This window comes from Lissotriton helveticus, chromosome 3_1 (genome assembly GCF_964261635.1).
Source record: "Lissotriton helveticus chromosome 3_1, aLisHel1.1, whole genome shotgun sequence".
Classification (NCBI taxonomy): domain Eukaryota; kingdom Metazoa; phylum Chordata; class Amphibia; order Caudata; family Salamandridae; genus Lissotriton; species Lissotriton helveticus.
In genome coordinates, this window is record NC_136061.1 from 912,164,258 (window position 1) to 912,189,442 (window position 25,185).

A 25,185-nucleotide genomic window follows, 5' to 3' on the forward strand; every position below is an offset into this window, starting at 1 on the left:
CCTTGTGGACTTTTGGAAGTCCGTAAAGTGCTGGTATCTTTGGGTGCTCATTAACTAGGAACTTAAACTCTTCCTCACAAATTATGGAGTCCTCTCTAGCTAGAGTGACTCGATCTCTTATTTTCTTTTTAACATTGTTCCATTCAGTCATACTAGAACTCCTATAGTGTGATTTATTATTGAGGAGGGAATACATCTTTGAGTTGTAGTCTTTGGTATTGAGAATCACTATACTCCCTCCCTTGTCACCAGGTTTTATTATTATTTGGTCACATTCTGAGAGATCTTTTAAAGCTTCTCTTTCTTTTTTAGAGAAGTTACTATCGGTCCAGGTTTTCCATCCCTATAGACACTACTTTCTCAAATGTGTCTACCTCCTGGCCAACCATCGTAATGTTTGGGGTCCATGTGGATGGAGGTTTTAAACCTGATTTGTTATTGCTGGGGGCAGGTTCCCTATTATTAAAAAATCTTTTCAACCTAACCTTACGGAAAAAATCACGGACATCTCTTTCCAATGAAAACCTACAACCAGAAGTGCTGGGTGCGAAACCTAAACCCTTTTCCAAAACCTCTATTTCAGACCTAGTTAGTATTTTATCTGAAAGGTTTATGATTGGTGCTTTTTGTACCTGATTATCTAATCCCAGTCCTTCTGACTGCGTGTCCTCATATAGGGTCTCCTCATGATTCCTTCCTTCTGTCTGAAGCCCTGACGGCCCCTCCCCCGCGTTCTGAAACCACGCGTCTGTCTTCTCTGTTGTTGGCCTAAAAAAGCCTGATAATCATGGTAACCTTCCATGTTTTCCTCTCTTGTTTCCTGACGCTTGGAATTATCAGGGACTTTCTCAGCTTCAGAGTCACTTGTATTATATGAGGTATCCGAAAAAGTTACATTTTTCTTGTAGAACTTATTCTTGTTATATTTGTATGGACGATTGTTATATTCAGGGGGAGCTGGTTGATCATAATAATCTTTACGAAGGTATGGGTATACCACTTCCAACTGGAAATTTGCTATATCCTTCCTCAGTTTGTTGCTTTTTTTATTTATCATATATTCTTGATATCCCATAATATCCTCTTTGATTTCCGCTAGTTTTTTTATAGCGTCCTCCAAAGCAGTGGATTCATTTAGATCTTTTTCTAGTTTTTCTATTTCCTCACGTTCCATTATTAGTAGTCCCTGAGCTGTATCAATGATGAGAAGCATCCAATCGCGGCTGCATCTATTTGCGATTAGTGTCCAATTATCTTTAAACTTCTCATCCTTTACAAATAATCCTGGTTCATTTGTTATTTGTAAACCTTTTGGAATTACCCCTTTTTTGCAGTACTGAATAATAAATTCTGCATGGAGCTCTGTTCGAATCAGCTTTTTCTTTAGATTCCATAATTTGTTCCACCTATCATCTTCACTTTTAGATAGGGTTACTGCATTAATGCTTTTAGAAGAACCACCCAGTAGTTTTACACATTGGTCTTCAGAGAACCCAAAGGTTCGTAGTGTATCCATAGTATTAATTAACCACTCTCTGGCTCAAGGAGCCGAGTTACAACTGAAAAAGGGGAGAGATTTCCCTATTCAACCCAGAAAGGACCGGGAAATAAATCAATCAAAAAAAGGAAACTTCCTTTCTGAGTATTACACCATTACAGTTGACTTGAATGTTCATTTAGGCTTCCCCACAACAACATTTGCCCCAGAAAGTCTAGTTCAACCAAAACTAACAAATGTATGTATCAAAATATAATTTTTATTTTGATTTCTTCAAGGCAAAGGAAATACATTCATAAAATTGCTAAACACATTAAAATCCTAATGTCATGATCATAGTTACATAGAATCGTAAAAATCCTTTTATACACAAAAACAAATTTTATACAAATACATTCAGTTTATAAAAAAACCATAATTTTCAAGTGTACATAAAAGACCAATTAATAGTACATATTCAATAAAAGTTTGTCGACGCGTTTCGGTGATATATTCTTTAGAACACCTTCTTCAGGACTTTCTAAAGGATCTTCTTAATCTAAAAATAGATACATAACATTTTGTTAGATGTTGAACTGTCGGGGGAGTTATGCCACATCACTGTTGACGGTGCCCTAAAGTTTCTTACATTTAAAAGTGGTCCTTTTATACATTGCCACATCAGGGTACTGGAGTATTGTAATTGGTTATAATTTTATCCCTCGCGTTGCATCAGGGAATCTGTACATGGGAGATACAAGTTTTTTTTCAAAAACTTAAGTACATAATTATAGCACCTACCCACAGTATTGCTAGAAATTAATGCAGGTAATGACTAGTTCACCTACTTTTTTTTGCATCAGCAAGTCGGCTAGTACAAAATAGCTTATCCAATTCACGTTAAGATCCTTGTATCTCTTTGCATTGATACTCGAGTGGCTTGGAATTCGGCACTCCGTGGATCAATCTGCTTGGCGTATGCACCTCTTTTTGTATTTAAGGTGCTCTCACCAACAGCCTGGCCAACTCATTGACCTATTGACATTATATGCCCTTTGTGATCTGCATGGCACACGTTCGTAGCAACAGGCTTATTAATCCTCTGCACTACCTTACATAAGTCAAAACCTCCACTAGACAAAACTCTGATCTCTCTCTCCAGCAGTCACATTGATCACAAGAGTTATCTTGAAATTTCATTTGTTGCCGAAAAATTGCTGGAGGTGAGCAACGCAGCAGCAGGTGCTTTTAAAACCATACTATATGGCTCCCCCACCTAAAGACAGCGTGTGGTGCAGTAGCCCTGGGCACACCGCCCGAGAGCCGGCCCTGCATGAACGTAAAATGTCACCCTTACGAAAACTGTCTTGGCATTGTATATCTTTCTTCATTAATGTTTAGAAGTCTATGGTGGCCTCCCCTAATCCTTTGGTATCCAATGCCATATACTAACAGGTGGCTGATTGCTCATTGCCATGCGGATGATACTCAGCTTAGGAAGGTGAATCAAGCTCCCCAGCACAATAAAGATATGCAGATGCATGGGATTTTTTTAAAGGGATTTCAGTTAACCACCCGGTATGAATTGAATGATGTAAGTGGTAATTGCTTATCATTAAGCATGGGCGTAAAATCCGCTCCGATCGCTGATTTTTCGGATTTTCGGCAAATTCGCAATCCGCGAACTCTCGCGAATTTGTCGAAAATCCGTGAATCCGCTCGCGGCGGATTTTTTGCTTGGTTGCGGCGCGCGGCGTGGTGCACGGCGTTCACTTTCCGTCATTTAGCGTTTGCCGAGTTGTTTTTCTTTGCGAGTGCCGCGCCATTTTGGATCTTGCTGCGTGATCCCGCAGGAGTTTGGCGCCCGCGAATACGTAATCGCGGCTTGCCACCTTGCACAGGACACCTCGCGAGAGTTCGCAATTGCGAACACGTAGTTGCGGCGGAAAGGAACAATCTCGCACTCGCGAAATAGAGATTTTGCAATTCTGCACAAGAAAATCACCAGCAAACAGGATAAACCTTCAGAAAATTATGATTTTTATCAGAATCACTCCTCAGGTTGACATTTGCATGGCCTTTTTTTTTGCAAGGAGTCCATTTTTGGGGGGGGGGGGAGGAAGGAAGTGCCCCACAGTCTCCAACTTCCTGTTCCTGTCCAGCAGGCTCCTCCCAGTGCTTTGTCCATCTCCTGGTCACTTTCATTTGGATCTGGAGCTGGAAGGATTACTTTTTGTGGGTGCTGCTGGATATTTGGATTTGAGGCCTTTTTGACTGTCTTTGGATCACTTTTGGATTAGAAATCAACTTTCACAAGTAAGATTGTTTGGGGCATTACAGTTGCTGCAAGTACAATTTTGGAACTTTTTCAGAACATTAAATAAATTATATTGTGGGTAGCCACAGTATCCAGTAGGACCAGGGTTGGTTAGGGGTGCATGATACAACTGTTTTGTTGAATTTAAACACCATTGAGGCCATGGATGGGCTGGGATTGTGCTGATTTTTGTCGTTTTTTTGGGCCTGCTGGTGTGGCCCTTTGCCCAGGGGTGGTGAGTGTTGCATGGGCCTAGTCTTTCTGTGGGGTGTCTTCTTGAATTTAAACATCATTGAGGCCATGGATGGGCTGGGATTGTGCTTATTTTATTGTTGTTTGTCGTTTTTTGGGGGCTGCTGGTGTGGCCTTTTGCCCATGGGTGGTGGTGCATGGACTGAGTGTGCCTGTGGTGTGGTCTCACTCTCTTTAATGTAAACATCATGGATGGCATTGGATTGTGGTGATTTCTGGCTGTTTTTCTGTTTTTGGGGGGTGTACTGTTGATGTGGACTGGCCATGTGGGTGGTGGTGGTGGCCATCTTGAGTGCTGGCTGGTACAGGCAACATGTGCTTGGGGTGTAAGGGGCCATTTTGAGGAGAGGCAGTGTCTGAGGCCTGCACTTATTTTGCCTACTTTTCATCCATTATGCCCAGGGGTAGTGAGTGTTGCATGGGCCTAGTGTTTCTGAGGGGTGTCTTCTTGAATTTAAAAACCATTGAGGCCATGGATGGGCTGGGATTGTGCTTATTTTATTGTTTTTTGGGGCTGCTGGTGGGGCCCTTTGCCCAAGGGTAGTGGTGCATGGACTGAGTGTGCCTGTAGTGTGGTCTCACTCTCTTTAATGTAAACATCCTGGATGGCATTGGATTGTGGTGATTTCTGGCTGTTTTTCTGTTTTTTGGGGGTGTACTGTTGATGTGGACTGGCCATGTGGGTGGTGGTGGTGGCCATCTTGAGTATTGGCTGGTACAGGCAACATGTGCTTGGGGTGTAAGGGGCCATTTTGAGGAGAGGCAGTGTCTGAGGCCTGCACTTATTTTGCCTACTTTTCATCCATTATGCCCAGGGGTAGTGAGTGTTGCATACTTGCATGTCCCTAGTCTTTCTGTGGGGTGTCTTCAATGTAAACATCATGGATGGCATGGGATTGTGCTCATTTTTCTGTGTTTTGTCGATTTTTTGGGGTGTATAACTGAACTGATGTTCCTCTGTCTTCCATTGCTTTTAGGTGCACAAGACTCAAGAGAACCACCAGTGCCAGGAAGAAGTCCTGCAGCGGTGTGTGTGTGCAGCATAACGTCACGCGACGTCACGTCTGGACACAGACAACTCTGCAACTCGTGCAACTGCTGCCTGCTGGTCTGACCTGCTCTGAAGAAGATGGCCCCAAAAAAAGTAACCCGTAGCTCCTCTAGCAAGAAAGGTGCCAGTAAGGAGCAGAAGAAGCAAGTTACCAAGGAGACTGGTGTGCCGCCCGCCTCTTTTTTTGGGAGTAAAAAAAAAAGTATGCCTGCAGCAGCAGCGGGATCTGCTGGGGACCAAGCTGGCAGCATCACCCCCGCTCCATTGGGCTCAGTGCCACCACCACCACCACGCCAACTTATGTCAAAGCCCTTGAGTGCTGCAGAGGCAGCCAGTATAGTTCTTGAATCACCATCGACCAGTGATGTTGGCTCATCGCAAGAAAGCAGCAGCAATGTCCCTCAATCAACACAGGTTGTTGTAGCTCATCTGACGAGTGTTGAACAACCACAGCCGCAACAACAATCACATGTGCAAGTACAAGCCCAAGTACATGTGGAAGGAGAGGCAGCGCAAGGAGATGCGCAAGCAGAGGTGCATGGAGGGTCACAACAAGTGCCCACAATAGTTGTTCCTCCCGAAGTAGGGGCACATCAGGAAATCGACAATCAAGGCGAGGTATCATTTGAGCAAGCCACTCCTCCTGATGATCCTTCATTGTCTTCCACACCCCTAGCAAGGAAGAGATCAAGGGTGGTGTCTACATCTTCTTCAAGCACACCTCCTTCTGATGATACGGATCAAACTTGGGAACCAGCACCACTGCCGTCTGACAGTGAGGCACACCATGATCCGACAAAGGTAGTTAAGCGTAAAAGGAAGCTCGTCCAAAGTCTCAGAGTTATGGAGTGTGATGAGGCTCAACAAGAAGTGGCGGATACTGCTGCTGATGAAGACTCTGCCAACGACGACCCAGTCATCATAAAGGTCACTGCAGCCCCAGCGGGCATGCAGCAAACAGACATTTTGACCCTAGCCCGAAGAGCTGCTGAGCGTGATGATGATGATGTTGTCGATGAGGAGGCAGTGGAAACACCACAATCATTGGAGTTAAGTAGTACACCAACTCGTCCCGCTTCCATATTACTTTCTGGCAAGAAGAGACCTCCATCCACCTCGACCTTAATTAGTGGCGGTGAAAGTGCACAACGTACAAAAGTTGGGCAATCCAGATCCTCCACTTCATCTGGCATTAGCTTCATGACCACCACCACCAGTATCGCCGCCTCCTCCAGGTCCCACAGACACTTCAAGTCCCCAGTTTGGGACTTCTTTACTGTTTGTCAAAAAAATCCAAAGTTTGCCATTTGTACCCTTTGTAAGCTTGCAGTTAGTCATGGTAAGCCAGGTACCAACTATGGTACCGGAGGCCAGAGAGGTCATCTTAGGAGACAGCACACTGTCCAATGGTTTGCGCACCTAGATGCGATCAAGAAAGGCCGAATTCAAGGAAACGTTGATGTTGCATCTGATGATGACGAGGAGGAAGAAGACGTGTCAAACACTTCCCTTACACCCAGTACCCCTGTCAGCAGCACACCCAATGTGAGGCACACTAAGAGTGTTGGAGTGAGTGAGACACCAACGCACAAAAGTTCACCAGCGAGCAAAATTGGGTCAACGAAGTCATTATCAGCCCGTAAATGCTTGGTCCAGGGCAACATTAGAACAATGCTTACTTCAGACGTGCCATATGAACGCAACCACCCACTGACGCGTCTGTATAACACTAAGCTGGCTAAAATGCTAGCTGTGGACCTTCTCCCTTTTTCTTTTGTAGAAGCGGTAGGTTTTCTAGAATTAGTGGCAATGCTCTGCCCTAAATGGAAGGTTCCTAGCCGGTTCTATTTTGCCAGAGTTGCGGTTCCAGCATTACATGAAGATGTGCTGGAGGCAATTGGGGCAGCTTTGCAGAAGAGTGCTGTTCACACAATACATCTGACAACAGACATGTGGACCAGTGGCGCAGGCGCTGATTACATGTGCATCACTGCACACTGGGTCTCTTTTTCAGGTGTTAAAGCAAAGCTAAACGCAGGTGTTGACCCGGACAAAGTTTTCAAAGCTGCTCGGAAACATGCAACACTAGCCATGTTTGGCTTGGAGAAAAGTCACACAGCAGAAAACATTTTGGAAGAGTTTGACAAAAAGGTCTTGAAAATGCTATCCCCAAAAAAACGCAAGATTGGTTATGTTTCCACGGATAATGGCGCCAATGTAGTTAAGGCCATGTCGCTGGGTGGCTATTTCAGAGTGCCGTGTTTGGCGCACTGTATCAACCTGGTAGTTCAAAAATTCTTGAGTGATAGAGACAGTGCAGCGTTCGCGGTAATGGCCACCTGCCGCAAAATCTGCAACCATTTCAGCCATTCTTTTAAGGCCCGGAAGCATCTGAGGAGGCTGCTACTTCAAAGTCGAATACCAGTGAAAGCACTCATCCAGGAGGTGGCAACACGTTGGAACTCAACCTTCTACATGCTTGAGCGTCTGTATGAGCAGTATACGGTACTCGATCACTATTTCTTAACAGAGGGTACAACTCAGAAGGAGGACCTGCGGATGGGTGCGACGCAATGGGACATAGTTAAAAGCCTGACAGACATGCTTCGTCCTTTTGAGTTCTTCACGCGTGCAGTCAGCCAGGAGGACTGTAATTTGGGAAAAGCTATCCCATTGTTGTGCATGCTGGAGCACCAACTGATGGCGGTGTCTTCTGAGTTTGAAAAAGATGTACAAAAAAAAGACCATTTTATTTTGTCTGAGAAATTATTAGAGCGCCTACGTGGTGATGAACGTCTTCAAAAGATCAAGTCAGATCAGCATTACATTTGTGCTACTATTCTGGATCCACGCTACAAAAAGGCGCTGGCAGGCGAAGCATTCTTTCCTTTTGCTGATGCAGATGTTCAAAAGTACAAACATTGGTTAGCCTGGTCAGCCAAGAGGTTTGAAAAAGAACGGCAGGTTATTGAAGGAGAAGACAGTACATCAGCATCAGCATCAGCAGGCCATCCCCAGTCACAAGAATCCACTTCTGCACCTGTGGCTGGGGCACAAGTGACCTCTCAGCCGTTAAAGACACCGGCAACTGGATCATCTGCACCACACACAACACTAACAGTGGCTGCTGAGGAGGATTGGCTAAGTTTGCTTGGGTATGGTTCTCGAAAAAATATCAAAGGCACAGCAAAAAGTAAGCAAAGTGGAGGAACCGTTGATGACCTTGAGTCGATGGTGCAGGACTATATGAATGACTCAACAGAGGTCTTTCTTAATGATGAGCCATTGCAGTATTGGCATGGCAAAAAACAATTGTGGCCACAGCTCTACAACCTGGCTATAAACTTTTTGTCTTGCCCACTCGCAAGTGTGTCTTCTGAACGTGTTTTCAGTGCTGCTGGTGGCATTGTAACTCCCAAACGGAGCCGCCTCTCGCCCAAAAATGTGGAGCGGCTGACAATGATCAAGATGAATCAGCACCTCATACCACCAGATTACAAAGTACGAGAAAGCACGCCGCATGAAGACGAGGAGGACGGCAACGTAGATGAGGGGATTTGTTCTCTGTTCGGTGGCACTGACCTCATCCTGCCTGAATTCGCAGAGTATGATGACGAAATCTTCTTCTTATTCCCTGACACCGAGCCCTGAAAATGAGACAATGAATCAAGAACTTTCTTTTTCGTCCTTATTCACTTTTATTCCTGTGTGTCTCTCTTTCTTTGTTTTGCACAGTTAATTTAATTCAAACTTTAATCACCTAATCCCAAAAACAAGACCATCAGCAGAACTGTCTTCACTTGTTTGCTTATTGATTTGAAGGTGCCGCAGTCTACATTCCTCAGGTTCACAGGTTCTGAAGAACATGCTCCTCTATCCTCCCCCTCCAGACTGCGATTTCCCTCAAAGCAGAGTGCTGGATTACGCCCAATGAAGAAAGACTCAGCACTTGTGGGGGTGTTGTACTTCTTTGCGGGTGAGTTGACGGATTTGGGCCCATTGCTGTGAAGCTCTAATAATGGACAAAAGTGTTTTGGACCAAATATGAGGTGGAAATTTCTTGCCGTTTTTGCTGACTTGCTTGCCTTTCAGGTGCTCTTTGGCGGGGTTCCGGGTGTTTGTGCGTGATTTTTGGTGTCTGGGAGCACTGCTGCGACAGTCTAATCTTGATTGCATTTGCTTTTCAGGAAATCCGTGGTGGAAAACAGGAGTTATGATGATTGATGATGATGACCTAGCTGCACAGCGCCGCGTTTGGACCGAAGGCCCAGAGATATTGTAAGTATGAGATTTAGCTTTTTCGCTATTTGGGGGTGTTGTCGGGTGGTTTTTTGCGGGTGGGTTGGCGGGTCTTGCCTGGGGCATTCCTGGGAAGGTCTAATACCGGATAGAAGTGTTTTGGACAAAATCCTTAAGGAACAGCCTTTTTTTTGCTATTTCTTCTGACATCTTGCTCAATGTAGCGTTTTGGGGGGCTTCCTGCTGTTCGTGGGTGGGTTGCGGCCGGGGTCTCTGTCGAAGCACTGCTGCGACAGTCTAATCTTGATTGCATTTGCTTTTCAGGAAATCCGTGGTGGAAAACAGGAGTTATGATGATTGATGATGATGACCTAGCTGCACAGCGCCGCGTTTGGACCGAAGGCCGAGAGATATTGTAAGTATGAGATTTAGCTTTTTCGCTGTTTGGGGGTGTTGTCGGGTGGTTTTTTGCGGGTGGGTTGGCGGGTCTTGCCTGGGGCATTCCTGGGAAGGTCTAATACCGGATAGAAGTGTTTTGGACAAAATCCTTAAGGAACAGCCTTTTTTTTGCTATTTCTTCTGACATCTTGCTCAATGTAGCGTTTTGGGGGGCTTCCTGCTGTTCGTGGGTGGGTTGCGGCAGGGGTCTCTGTCGAAGCACTGCTGCGACAGTCTAATCTTGATTGCATTTGCTTTTCAGGAAATCCGTGGTGGAAAACAGGAGTTATGATGATTGATGATGATGACCTAGCTGCACAGCGCCGCGTTTGGACCGAAGGCCGAGAGATATTGTAAGTATGAGATTTAGCTTTTTCGCTGTTTGGGGGTGTTGTCGGGTGGTTTTTTGCGGGTGGGTTGGCGGGTCTTGCCTGGGGCATTCCTGGGAAGGTCTAATACCGGATAGAAGTGTTTTGGACAAAATCCTTAAGGAACAGCCTTTTTTTTGCTATTTCTTCTGACATCTTGCTCAATGTAGCGTTTTGGGGGGCTTCCTGCTGTTCGTGGGTGGGTTGCGGCCGGGGTCTCTGTCGAAGCACTGCTGCGACAGTCTAATCTTGATTGCATTTGCTTTTCAGGAAATCCGTGGTGGAAAACAGGAGTTATGATGATTGATGATGATGACCTAGCTGCACAGCGCCGCGTTTGGACCGAAGGCCGAGAGATATTGTAAGTATGAGATTTAGCTTTTTCGCTGTTTGGGGGTGTTGTCGGGTGGTTTTTTGCGGGTGGGTTGGCGGGTCTTGCCTGGGGCATTCCTGGGAAGGTCTAATACCGGATAGAAGTGTTTTGGACAAAATCCATAAGGAAACACCAGTTTTGGCACTTTTTGTAAGTTAGGGTTCGTTAGGGTTAGCTCTAGCAGCAGGATTGCATGTGTTTCGGGGGGTTCTATTCCAACGCAGTTCTGGGGTTTTAGAGCACTGTTGGAGCGATGCTGGCTATGGATACTTTTGCTTGCTTGCAAGTGGTTTGAATACAATCCACGGTCTGTATTTGGGCCTACTGTTACTTTCAAAGTACGTTTTGTCACCATTTTTCTGCTAGGCATCGTTTTTGGAGATCTGATTGGGGGTCTTCTACATTTTTGCGACTGGCTTTAGTAAGGGTCTTGGTGGGAGCATTGCTGGGAAGGTCAAATTTTGTTCTAAAACACAGTTTACAGTACACCTACCTTGAGGGGAAAGATCCGCTATAATATTTTGGCCATACTTATTTATCCTTAAAAAGGTGACTCAGACAGAGCACGCAATTTCAAAAATATTGTACTGTCTATTGGGGAAATCAAAGTGTCACTTTTTGCACCACACAGCGTACATACCTTTTATTTATTTATCAGTGGTATTGTAATAGCACTTCCTGTTTTCCGTTCAATAATTACAGGCCGGGTTTCAGTCAACATCCGCCAGGCAGGCAGTGGACAGGGTGTCTTCTGTCAGTGGTCACCAACATTGATGGACGAAGCGTCAGCTGGAATGGAGGAGTGCCGCCAATAAGAGGAATTGTTTGCTGCATGCAACTTACTTACCAAATTCAACAGGACAACTCCAACAACATACGCAATACAGATACAGTATCCATTGTTTTATTCTATGAGTGTGACTGCATGTGCTTAGCTTTAGTTTGTACCCAAAGATTCTCTTTAACTTCAATTATTGTTTGTCCATGCTGTGCTTTTTTTTTCTTCTCTCAACAAAACCTACCCAAAAAGAAACCCCCATTCCCATCCATTTTCCAAACCCTAACCCTCTTCCCCCGGGCTGTGTTGTTTTGCTTGATGTCTGACTAAAATGACATCAATAATTCCACACACTTGCTGGGGAGGATAAGGTCATAGCAACAGGCTGGTGAAGGAATACGAGGATATCTTCTAGACTTACTCAGCTTCAGTACTATATATCTTCTAGTAGTAGGAGCCAATGTCAAATAAATTCAACGCAAGTACTAGTTATACTTGCAAGCAAATACTTTACCATTTGTTAGGCTACATTATGGCACTGTTCTAGTGTACTGTCACCTGCTATATTCTCGATCGTACCGTAACCGTTGTAATGCTACAGTAAGGACAAACCAGGTTTCGTTTTCTTTTTTTCCATAGGCATGCAACTGCCACTGTGTCACACCACTAGTACCACCGCAATGAGGAAATTTCACCCGCCCAGGATTGCCAACGTTAATCCCCATTTCACGTGGAGCCAGCCCTGGGCCTAGCCCTAATTTCTAACACAAATTACAGGTAAGATAAGCGTTTGGTGGGAGGTAGTATAATGGAGTATTATTTAGGACTAGATGAGAGATTGACGGTAGTACTACTAAAGTCCTACGACTGTTCAGGAAAACAAACTTACTGTTACACCCCCGTCCCCCACCCACCAGACTGAAAAGCAGTAAAAAACAGGTAGGGTCAGATAAAGTTTAAAAATGTATATTTATGTAGCCCTAACAAAATAATCTCCCTCAAGACCCACCCTAACCCCAACGATTGTCTTTGAAAAGTCCCAAAACGATCCCAACTCCCAAATCCCACCCCCCAAAAGTCTATAAAAAAAGGGCAAGGGACACTCCACTACTGGAGGGTGCTGGTGCATTTTGCGGCATGGGCATCATACTCCTTGCGGAGGGTGGCAAGCTCGAAGCGGAGGCCCTCCACCAAGTTCTTATAGTTCTGGACCTCCTGCTCCAGGTAGGACATTCGGACTCCTAGGCGGCGTTGGCGTGCCTTGCAGCTCCTGTGGGGGGCAGCTGGTCTTTCTGTTGCTTGGCGGTGGCGGTTGGCTTTGTTAGCCCGGCTCGGTCCCGCTGGAGCACTGCGCATGCTGGCGTCCCGTGGGGTCACGGAGGAGGATGCAGCGGTCCCAGTCGAGGATGTTGTTGTTGCACCGGTCGACTGCGTGTCCTCCTCCTCCTCCAGGGCCACCAGCCGCCGATATTCGGCGACAGTGGCATCCAGCCTCCGTTGCCGGGCCATTCGAGCCTGCTCCCTCCGTGATGTTGATTTGGAAGGAGCAACTATATGAAGAAAGAAAGACATAGTCTGTAACCAATGCTCCTTAGCATTAATAACACAAAGTGATTGAGCCGAGAGTTGGGTCACAGTACAAGTAGCAAATTGAAAGCACAGTACATAACTATTGAGGACAGTATCTATGTAACCTCCCACTTCTGCATCCTTGCTCTAACATTAGTGGTAGTTTAATGAACAAATTCTACGACCACTATGGACTTCCATTACAGTCGACTATGACAGTACACCAGTCTTATTCTTCTTCTTCTCTCTTGTTTAGGAAAATTGGTACGTTATCTTATGCAAGCCGGCAGAATGGCAGCACAGTGAACTTGCACCCGAGAAAAACAGTTGCACACCATGATGAGTGAGACAGACTTGCGTTACTGTACCGGTCCAGTACATGCAGGTGGTGAAGCTATTACTTTTCTATTACGGGTGGCACTGAGAATACTCTGTTACAAGGGCTACTGCTTAATTAATTTACCTTTCACCCTACAGTGCAAATGAGTACTAGAAAAGGAAAATGAAGAAGCTAACTAATTTGATTATCTATCACTTCACATGGGACGTATTTGATGACATATGGGATGACTTTAGGTGCTTTGCTTAATATTGAGTGAACAGTGATACACCCACACATGAATGACGTACTACAACTAAACTAAAGTTATTAAGAGAGGTACGGAGTGTCCACCGTAATAACCAGATATATGCTGTGCTTGCAGTTGCAATACAAAGTACTGCTACTATTCATGGTAGTATTGGACACATTTACAATTTCTTTTCCTTGCCTTCCCTGCACTGGAACGGACGTGCGGGTGCGGTGGTACATGCTCTTCAAGGTAAGACTTAGTTCATCCAGCGACCATCTACTCTCTCTAGATACACATGTGCTATCTAAGAGTCAGAGAATACCATGCTCCAGGCATCCATTCATTCAAAGTATACGCACACATACAGTTTCTGTTTCACCCACCCAGGCTGCTGTCCTTCCACCCATCCTTGCTTCATCATTGACCCAGCCATGCACCATACCATATTCTTTCCTTCCCAGCCACCTCGGGGGCCAAGCAAACACATATCGTTCTTCTTTGCCAGCCATCATACAATTTCGCGTCCCACTTACTTACACCCTTCTTTCGCTTTTCGTTCATGCCATCCATCACGTTCATCTAAGAACTTATTGGGATTCTTCTCACCAAAAACTTCACAGCTAAGTCGAAGTACATTTCGAGGAGGCTACTACCTGGTTGATTTGTAATACACCCGTGCAGAAAGCACACTATGCAGTCTTCAATCTCAATAAGTAAGGAATATATAGCTTACCTGTTCCCGCCACCACCGTGCGAACCCCCACAGGACCGTCCGCCGGCTCTTGCACCGCCTCCTCCCCAGAGTCCTCCGAGTCCTCGCCCAACACCGCCACCTCCGCGCTGGCCCCGTCACCAGATGTTCCACCTACAAAGTACATTTAAGAATGTTATAATACACCACTCACTACTATATAATATTTGGTCTAGGAGTAATAAAGAAATGTTAAAAAAACAGACTACAATGTAATAATTTGTGACTGTCTACTCTAAAGTAAAAATGTCACTTTTTCAAGGGAAGGCTGTTGTCTTGCTGCACTTTTATGCACAACTGATGAATGCTTGCTTTTTATTTTTAACACGCACCACTTTTTCTTCTAACAGACAGAAGCTTGACTTCTAAGAACACGACCAGGATCAAGTTCAAACCAGGTGAGAGCTCGGCTCGACCACAAGAAATGTGTCCAATTAATCGTCAACACTAAGCACTTTTCCGTTTTCAGTTAAATAGTTTTATGACAAAGTAGATTTTAATAAATGTGTTTACTTTTAATAAAGCTTTTACACTTAAATAGACTCTGTGGTTTTTGGTCCTCAAGACTAGAGTGGATGAGGTAAAGGTTTTGGAATTTTTGCAAGCATGAGTGCCTCTGACACTTCTTGACTGTGACTCCGTACTCTTGTCCTGCGTACGATAATCTAGAGATCATTGGGGATCAATCATCGGTGACTTCGGGAGCTAAATGACTCTGCCACACTATCTAGTCAGTAAGGAGACAGTGCATAGAGCTATTGCTGAATAGAATGGGAGTCCAATGGAATTGCCAAATGTCCAATCTTAGTTAGGTACACAGACAGACTAATAAGAATAATCTAGTAATACCACAGGGAGTCATATTCGAGGCAGGATAAGAATTTATATCCAGTCTACAAGAAGATCAAAGACGATTTAGAAAAATCGAATGAGGAACGCTAGGAAAAAATAGGTACTCTTTATTAAAATTAAAACTTACTGGGGCCAGCAAAGGAGCCCTCGCCTGCCCGATCCTGGCCTGCATCCTCCTGAACAGCACCCTCCTCCTCCTGTGTCCTCTTGCCCTTGGGGGGAGCTGATGTACAACATGAAAGAAAGAAAGACCAGAAAACATGGATGAGATTTGTCAACCAAATCAACCATTTCAAAAGAACAATAACAAAATATTTCGGAGAAATAGCAAATAGATAGACAACTATTCCACGGGATCTATCTCATGTGGTATACTACGTTATTCGTATTGCCTGATTTGCGGACCGTTGACTTCCAAAGTTCCTATGTAACTCAATAAACAGACTACTAAAGAGGTTTGCCTAGGCCTGGCAGGCAGCAGTCCGCAGCACGCGAAGTGACAGACAAAGTCCATCCTGCTTGCAGATCAGTGAATACTCAAACTATCAATCCACCCACCACCACCACTATTTCTTCTTATAGCCATGTGTCTAAAGGAAGGACTGGACTTCAGTCTGTTGGCGCTGATTTAGAAGTCCCTTGCGGCTCATTTTCCTCCATTGTTGCGTGCCTTTTGTGACGCAGCGGCAGAACAAAAGACTCGCCATGGTGTTGGTGCGGCATATATATAAAAAAAAAAAACATATGGGCATATGGGCGATGCATCACGTTGTAAAGCCCTGCGCCATCAGGGGGCGTTCCGGCGCAAGGGAGGGCGTACCTGCGCAGGAACGAATCCTAAAAGTGGCTGAGGGAAATCTACAATATGTCAATCAGTCACTTTTAGGACAATGATGCATAACTCAAACCCTGCGCGCTTGAAGCCGACGTACGGCTTGATGCAGCATTGGGGAGATAGGGTACCCCAGAGCATTGCTGGAGCTGCGCCATCGTTGGCACGCAACTCCAGCAATGCGCCGCCTTTACGGCACAGATGCGTAAGGCTTCTGTGACGTTTTGGGCCAATGGGTGGTGGTGGCATGGCACACAATTACTGCCGCATCCCTGCTACTTTGCAGGGATGCGCCGGTAATTGAAAATATGACCCTTAGTGTCTAGCATTACGCAGTTCTTATCTTTACACTACACTCATACATAATTTCTCAGGCCAATGAAATGAACACAAAATACAAAACAAATAAGCATAGTAGCAAGCAAGGCTACTGAGAAGGAGAGCAGTGCACCTGAAATGCATAGAAGATTTTGAAATATAATTTACCTCAATGTAATCGGCAGCATTATTGCTCTTGGTAAAGAACAAAGATTTGCAAATAACAGAGCCGGATAAAACAGAGTAGTAAATGAATAGCTACTACTACTCACCAAGCCCGGGGACCTCTACGTCGAGCGCGTCCAGCAAGTCCCGCTCCCGGTCCATGACATCTGTCCAGCGGTGGGTGGCCTGGTTATATGTGCGCCGGACCCCAGAGAGCTGAAACATGGCCCGGCACACCTTCTCCCACCGCTTCCGGCGCTCCCGGATGCCATAGCCGGTTGCGATCTTGCCGCCTCCCAGGATCGTCTTGGGGAGGCGGCGCTGGACATGGAAGATGAGTGCGGCCACCTCCTCCGCGCTAAAGATCTCCCGTGGCACCACTTGCTCCCCCCTCAAACGCCCGCACGGGAGCCGGGCACGGGGTGCGGGACCCTTCCCATTCTCAGGGTGCTTCCCGGCTCCCTTTACCATGGTCTGGGCAGAAATAAAGTTAAATGATAAAGAAGAAATAGAATAGTGAAGAAGAAAAGAAAAGAGTTTAAAAAAGTAGTTTAAAAGTAACTAAAAGCAGCAGAAAACAAAAAAATATAGAGCTAGAAAAATAGAGGGATAGATTAATAAGTAAAATAGATCAAATAAACTTCAAACAAGCAAAGGATGGCAGAGATTCAGAGAGGATACAGAAAGCATGCCCAGAACCATAGCAATGAATGAGAAACAAGATGGCCGCGCCCGTTCACGACCGCGTGGGTAAGTTCGCGTGAGATTTTCCTCGCGAGCACGCGCGAAATTGTACTAGCGAGCAGCACAGTTTGCGAGATTACACATAGCGGCCGGAAACGGAATTACGTCACGCAAACAAGATGGCCGCGCCCGTGTACGACCGCTAGGGTAACTTGGCAAACGTATAGCTACAAGCGCCTCGCGAACACGCACAAAATCACGCGAACATACATGTCGCAAAGAAAAACTTAGTGTATTCGCAAGCATTCGCGGCTTCCGAAATCGATCTCGCACGGATTCGCGCACCAAAAAACGCGCGAAATTGCAGAAAAAACTATTTTTGCTAAACTGAAAGCAATGAGCAGGTGCAAAAGTTCAAACTTAACATTAGTAACATTCACTGTAGTGCTTCCTGAGGGGCCCCTCCAGAGTTTGCAACTATTCTATGACCCTGCTATGACCCAAACAGCAGGCTTATAGAATAGCTACAAGTAGACCATAAAGGTCCTGTGAAAAAAAATTGCACTGCAACAGAAAGCAAATTACAGATAAGGAAGGAAGCAGGTGCCAGCCAGACTGGAACTTTCAAAATAACTGACACATTAATCAACCCCAAATTAATTCATGGCAGTTGAAGTAGGGGAGGTGTGCTTGCTTTTTTCAACCCCCATAAACTACAGTGATAAACAAACCTAATGGGTGGCAGTGAGGATGTACCAGAGGGTGGTATGGGTGTCCCAGAGGGTGGCAGTGGTGAAACAGAGGGTGCTGTGAACCTGTGATGATAAACCAGACGTAGAAACAACATAGTCGCGGCCGTTGCGAGCCGAAAAGTAAGTTCGCAATTGCGAAATTGTCCCAAAATCCGCGCGAACGCTCGCCAACACAAAAAACTGGAAAATCCGCAAGTCCGCGAGAGTTCGCGTATTCTCGCGGATTGCGAATCCGTAAATACGCAAATTCGCATACGCGAGATCCGCTAGATCCGCCCATGCTTACTTATCATTAAACGTCCTGTGGCAATAAAGCATGACCCATGATGCCTGTAATAATATATATTTAGAATATTGTTCGCCATGCTCAGAATATCAAATACAGTGTGCAACTTGCATTTTTTTCGTATAATGGTCGGAGTGTTTATAATCGTCGGTGTATATAATGGTGTTATCTTGAGTAGATTATTACATTTTATAGTTTTGATAGTCACAACTGCAGTTTCTAGCAACCTTATTGCAATTTATTAACTTCTTTGTTCTTGGTGCAAAGTTTAGTATGCCACAGGCTTAAGTACTGATCGGAGAAATACTTGTTAAATCTCTTAGTATATTCAAGTGTACTCATGATAGACCAACTGAACATGCATGTCACTTCCTGTGATGTCACGTCCGGTGATACCTTTTTCCTGTGATGTCACGCTCTGTGGTGTAACTCCCATTCTGCTGAACTTGGTGATTTCCCTCACTTCTTTCTTTTTTTAGGACTTGTGCCCTGCAATACATGAATACAACTAAATTAGGATATCACACATGAAACCCATCAAATGAAAGAATTAACAATACAGTTTGTATGTCTCATTATTCAACACTGCTCCCACAGATCCACATAATACGGTTCTCATCCCTGGTGCTCCTGAGACACAACAATATCATTACAAATCAAGGTTAAGTTCTCATAGGAATCACATTGTGGCCCCAATAGGTGAGACCATGGTACCATGGTAAAACCTTCACTATGCCAGCCTAGCATGACAACTAAGCTAGAGAACAAAACATCATGTTATATATGAGAGAATGATATGTTTCCGAACATTGTTGTGCTGGATAAATGGTGTGAAAAAGACAGAGAGATGACTCCACACAGGGGAAGGTGGCTGCAGACAGGACAAACCATTTTAAAACTGAGGCCTACATTTTCAATGTTACAATAATATGCACAGTTTGTCAAAACCATTTCTAGAATTCTTTATAGGTTAATTACACCATGTTAGTACAGTTATGTATTTAAAAAAACCTCTTTAATTGTACATGCATCTAACATTTCCATACCTTATATGTGACATCTCAAGTGACATTTAATTGTAAATATTTTTACCTAAACGGCTAGAGGATGTGGCATTATGGCTTGAGCTGCTGACTTGAAACTGGAAAACTAGGTTTCAGTATCGGCATTGGCTCAACATTCCACGATTTGGTGCTTTGGGTCAAGTTTACGCTAAATAAAACTGCATCTAAAAATAAAAAATTGAAAAACAGTTTTAGTAGCATTAAGTATCACCCTCTAGTGTATTCAATTACATTCACGCACTGGAATTGCTCTTAGCAGTACTTGACACACATCCAGCAGTTAAATGATGACCAAAGGCATGCCCATGTGTGAGGAGCTCGTCCACGCCAGAACAATTCTTTTACTCGCATGCCTGGAGTTGTGAACTTATAATGAAATACAAAATGATGCAGGTACTACAGAGAAATAAAACAACCTGTACTGAATGCGTAACTCAGTATTCACCTTTTCCAAAGATAAATACAGGCCATTTGATCACAATTGAGATTCTGCAAAGGCCGGACATGATATTGACAAACATTTTTTAAACTATAATAGTATTAGCATGTTAAGAACAAACATATATATGAAGCTGATTGAATCTATTCCAAAATTTACTAGTGTAGGCTTTGATTTTAAAATGGCTAATTCTATTTGCAGCCGTCTTTGTGTGAAGAGTCATCTTCTCACTTCTGTTTCATCCAGCATACATTGAAATTCTATATAAAAGACATTAATGTGCCACTTACAAACTGTGGACCACTGTCCGAAGCAAATTCTTCTGGAATTCCGTTCACTGCAAAAAAATAGCATCGAAAATTGTACTATACTCACCATCGTAGCCTCATCTACCATCCTTATCTCAGAACACTTAGCCATTACGATAGCGGTCCGCCCGCCATATGTCCCTGGTTCTCCCCCGCCATATTAGTATGGAGTGGGGCACCGCAGCGGACGGAAAGACCGTCCGCCGCTTTTCTGCCGGTCGAATTTTCGACCGGGCGGAAAAGGGACACACCGCCATCCATATTATGATGTAGGCGGAAAATTACCTTTCCATGGCGACGATCTTGCCAGGCCAGAACGGAAAAGGGTTGGGAAAGGATGCAACTTTTTCGTGCGCCCTGACTTTGGTCAAAAGACAGTTGAAAAGCGATTGCTTCTTCGTCAATTAATTCCTGAACTTCAGGCAAAGGGAGCCCAGATTTTTCTGCTTAATCCGGCTAAGCTAAAAGTGATTTTCCAGGGGCAAACCCACATTTTTTTCAGTCAGGGGTCCAGGCTAAAGAGTTCTTAATCTCTATGAAGACAGGGTAAAGTCTGTGATTTCACTAGTTTCGAAGAACTGGTTAGGGATTACATACCTGTTCTGAACACTGGACTTTTAGGACTTATGTTCTTTCATTATCACTGAAATGCCCTTTTTTCAGAGGAGGCTCCTGGTATCTTCTTTTCTTGTCAGATTTTTTCTCTCTCAGCTCAGTGCTCTTGTGAGATGTTCTTAATTGTTCTTCAACATATTCTGATTACATTTAGGGTCCCATTAGGATGACGGGCGGATTGCTCCCGCCGGGCCGACGGTAGTCACCGCCGGACCGGCGGGGGCAATCTGCCCGCCATCCCCTTAGAGAAAAGACCCCCCACCATATTAGAATGGCTGGGGGGGGCACGGCGGACGGCAAGACTGTCCGCCGCTTATCCGCCCGGTCGACATGACGACCGGGCGGGAAAGGATTCAATATGGTGGCGGTGTTTGAAAGACACGCCAGCCATATTAGATTGTGCATGTTTCAATGCGCCACAGAAAGGCATGCGGAGTCTGCTTTGGGGGCCCGTTGCGGGCCCCCATGGACTCTGGGGGGGTGGGGGTGCACATGGGGGGGTACCTATGGTACCCCCGTGCATTTCAAAGAACAACGTGGCTGGCACCACGCGGTGCCTGTCACGTTGCGCTTTGAAATGCATACGATGCATTTATAGCATTGCGGCAGGCGGTGGTTTCAGCACCGGTGCCGCAATGTTAAAAATACGGGATGTGCCCGCCACTGTGTCGGGCGCATCCTAATTGCCCCCATGGGACCCCCGCCCTTATGGCGGGCTGTCCCTTGTACCGTAAGGATGGTGGGTCCTAATGGGGGCCTTAGAGTCTAGCAGTGCGAGGGGTGGGTTTTCCAGCTCAGCATCACCAGGGACCCCGTTGGTTCCTATGCCTCATATGGTGGTGGCGAGGAGGGGTGAGAGCAGGGGTGAGAGGGAAGAGGTTGGTTCAGGGTGGGGGGGTGTGGCTCCAACCTAGATGACCCTACCATTCTAAATTTTCTGAGCATTGAAATTGCTGTGTGGCCCTCCCCTTTAGTCTTATATGGGGATTTTAATATCCATTTGAACGCAAATTTTGATTTGTATAGCAATAGCCCATTTCTTGGGAGGAAGGGCACGACATTTAAGGCTGTAGGGGGCTCTGTCATGAACACGGCTTGGTAGATATCTGGCAAAGACAGCGGCAGACCGAGCCCGGTTACACCTTGTTTTCTGCCCCTCACAGTAAATTTGTACGATTAGATTATTTTTTGGTATCTGATTCAATTATAGAAGGGACTAGGTGTGAACTTCATTCTAGATTAATATCGGATCATAATCCACTAATAATGCAAATTCCGTCTAGTAGTTCAATACAAGCTGTGGCAACATGGACATTTGATAGGAAACTACTATTAACCGCATGCGTGCGGCATGATTTCCCCCCGTACGCTGAGATTTGCGGATTCGCACTTTACATGACGAGCTGGGCTCGTCATGAGCGTGCGAGGAGGCTACCTCATGACGAGCCCAGCTCGTCATGAGCGTCGAAGGGGTTAAACCAAGAATATTATAGTTATATGACAAATTGAATGATTGAGTTTATTTGTAGGAACAAGGATACAGTCCCTGAGTTAATTGTCTGGGATGCCATTAAGGCAGCTGTGAGGGGGGACATCCTCAGTTTCTCCCTTCACCGACAGAAGGTGATTAAAGAGAGGATCAATGGCTGGGTTAATCAGCTTCGAGAAATATAGGAAGAGTTCATTCGTGTAATTGCAGATCTGGAAAAAAGAGAGGAATGTCAACGACAGATAGCAGTTGTAAGAAACAAAATACATCAATATTTCAGGCAGGGACTCGCTGTTAAGATTATTCAATATCGAACTGATGTATATGAATTCGGTGAAAATACTGGCAGACTGCTGGCTAAAAGACTGCAACATAATGGTGTTTCCAATAGAATATGCGAAATTAAAGATCAACGGTAACAGACTCAGGATCGACCGGTGAAGGTTCTGGAGGTTTTTCAAGAGTTTTATAAGGGACTTTACCCCCCGGCGAGGACGATTCATCTTCATCGGGTGAGGAATTTCTTCACGACTATATAACGTCCCAGGTTACACTGGAACAGAGAGTTATGCTCTCTGCTTCGATTACTAGGGAGGAGCTGGAACTCGCTATAACCTCATTGGCAGCGGGTAAGGCTGCTGGTCCTGATTCTTTGCCCCTCAAATGTTATCAAACATTTAGACAAACCGTATATAGAGAGCTTGAATCTCTGTTCTTACTTGCTCAGAAGGGCCGGACCCCTGATTCTTGGCACAAGACTACCATAGTAGTTTAAAAAAAAAAAACAGAACTCAACTCTTCTTCCTATCTTTCTATTTCTCTAATCTTTGTTGACAGTAAAATCTATGCCAAAATTATTGCGCTTAGGCTTGGAAAGGTTATTGCTCCCTTGGTATCTATCCGCCAGCATGGTTTCATACCTGGTTGTGATACATCAGACCATATCAGGCGGGCAATAGCTTTATTCGATTGGGCTCAGGCCTCCAAATCACCCCTGGGGATGATCCTGTTGGACGCTGAAAAGGCGTTTGACAGGGTCTCCTGGGGGTTCCTTTGGCTGATGCTAAAAATCAAAGGGTTCCCGCAGGAGTTTATCACAGCCATACAAACTTTGTATGTTTCTCCAGAGGCCCATGTCAGAATATCTGGATAAGAATCGAACTCCCTTTTTATCAGCAGAGGAACTCGACAAGGGTGTCCTTGCTCCCAGTTGTTTTTTTCAATATATATTGATCCTCTCCTTAGTAAATTGGATACTAATTTCCAGATTAAGGCAGCTATGGTCAACAGCGTGGCTTATAAAACACCAGCTTACGCCGACGTTTTCACGACGGACATATGTTCCGCTCTTCCAGCAATGTACGATTTGGCAAAGCAGTTTGGCTCAGTGTCTGGCTACAGACTGAATGTCGACAAAACCCAGGCCATACACTCAGATTTCTCAAAGCCGATAGGGATTCCTATAGTCCCAGCAGCAACTTATCTGGGGGTGAAGATCACGCCTGCTGTAGAACAGATACCGGAATTGAATCTACTACCATTCATGAAAGATATTAACCTGACTTTGCAAAGATTAGATCATTTACACCTTTCATTACACGGTCGCTGCAATGTCATTAAAATGTCAATATTCCCCAAAATTTGTATTTATTTCGGACTATTCCCCTAGAATTTCCGGCTCGATGTATCTCTAGAGCAGAAAGGGTTTGCACTAGATTCGTGTGGGGTTATCACAAAGCCAGAAGGGCAGCTAAATGGCTGATACTCCCAAGATTAAGGGGTGGCTGGGGTTTACCCTCTTCAATGTTATATCACTGGGATGCACTGTTACAGCAAATGGGGATACCATTGGTTGGGGTTAATGCGGCGGTACCCGAATTCGCTAGACCTACTATTTTTGAGGTTTTCCTTGGGGAGGATGCAGGTAAATGCTTAACTAAAACAATCAAACCAAGTTACTACAAGAAAACAAATTTTAAAAGTTATCGAAGCTGCTTATACTGTTTGGAAGAAAATGCAGCATCGGCTTGGTATATCGAATATAAATGCTTACAACCCTCTGTTTGCACATGGGCTTTTACCTTCAATTTTTCAGGATCAGATTACTTTTAGTTGGGGTGCTCTCAGAATTAATGTTTTGGTTAATTTTTTTTGTGATGGCCAAATCACCTCGTTTTCTAATTTACAAGAAAAATATGGGCTTCCAACCAGACATTTTTTAAAGTTTTTACAAATTAGGAGTTACTTGATCAAAATTGTAGCACAGGGAAAAGTTCAGTTTGGGAAAATACCTTTGGTGGGAATCATAGAGAATAGATCTCGGATTGGGAACATTTATCAAACACTCATTTCCGGCTTGTCTAATGATTTAGCTATTCAAAATGACAGGTGGGATAGGAAATTTGGACAAGAGGGTACTGATCTGGAAGCTTCTCTTGAGTTGGCCAATCAGATTTTAATAACTGGCAGTTTGAGGGCCCAGCATTACATGTCCGTATTTGATTTATAATATACCCCAGGGAAAATGTCCAAATGGTATGGGACCCGTGGGAACTCGTGTAGCAGATGTGGGACACCGGCTGATGATACGATTCATATTTTTTTTGCATGTCCCAAACTGACTAAATATTTACAAGATATTGAATTATTTTTAGCCCAGATTAACGGCAAAATATGACGCTAACACCTACCTTAGTGATTTTGGGGGTAGACTAGACTCAGAACATGGCTGGGTGCAACAAAGCTAAAAAAGGTTTCTTGTTTATTGCAATGGCTATCTTGAGAGCTGGAATAACATCTCAATGGATCAGTCCTGACTCCCCCACATTTATAATTTGGAGGGCCCGGCTGTTAGCTATTTACAACATGGAATTAGCTGTATACAGATTAAAAGGGCGTAGGAGATGTGAAATGGGAAAGAAAATTTGGGGCCCAGTTATCAATTGGATAGGATGAATTTTGCTCTTCTCTATTGCAATGTGTGACAGCCCTTTTTTTCCTTTTCTTTATTTTATATTCTGCATATAATTTATCTGTTAATGTTAATGTATGTTTTGCCATAATGTTTGTATTGAAGAAGTAATACAAAATTATTGTAAAAAAATATATATATTTAGATTTAATATACATTTTGACAAATATAATAAATAAATGTAATAAAAAAATATTTAAACATATAGATATACAATGTAATATA

The 25,185-nt window shown here is 44.4% G+C and overlaps 1 long non-coding RNA gene across 1 annotated transcript in view; it reads right to left on the minus strand.

The window, feature by feature from the left end:
• The window catches only part of LOC144823072 (uncharacterized), an 89,935-nt gene that overhangs the window by 30,114 nt on the left and 34,636 nt on the right, over positions 1-25,185 (minus strand). The window contains exon 2 of the long non-coding RNA XR_013608727.1: positions 18,471-18,563. This is a non-coding gene — a long non-coding RNA (uncharacterized LOC144823072). The remainder of the gene's footprint in view (positions 1-18,470; positions 18,564-25,185) is intronic.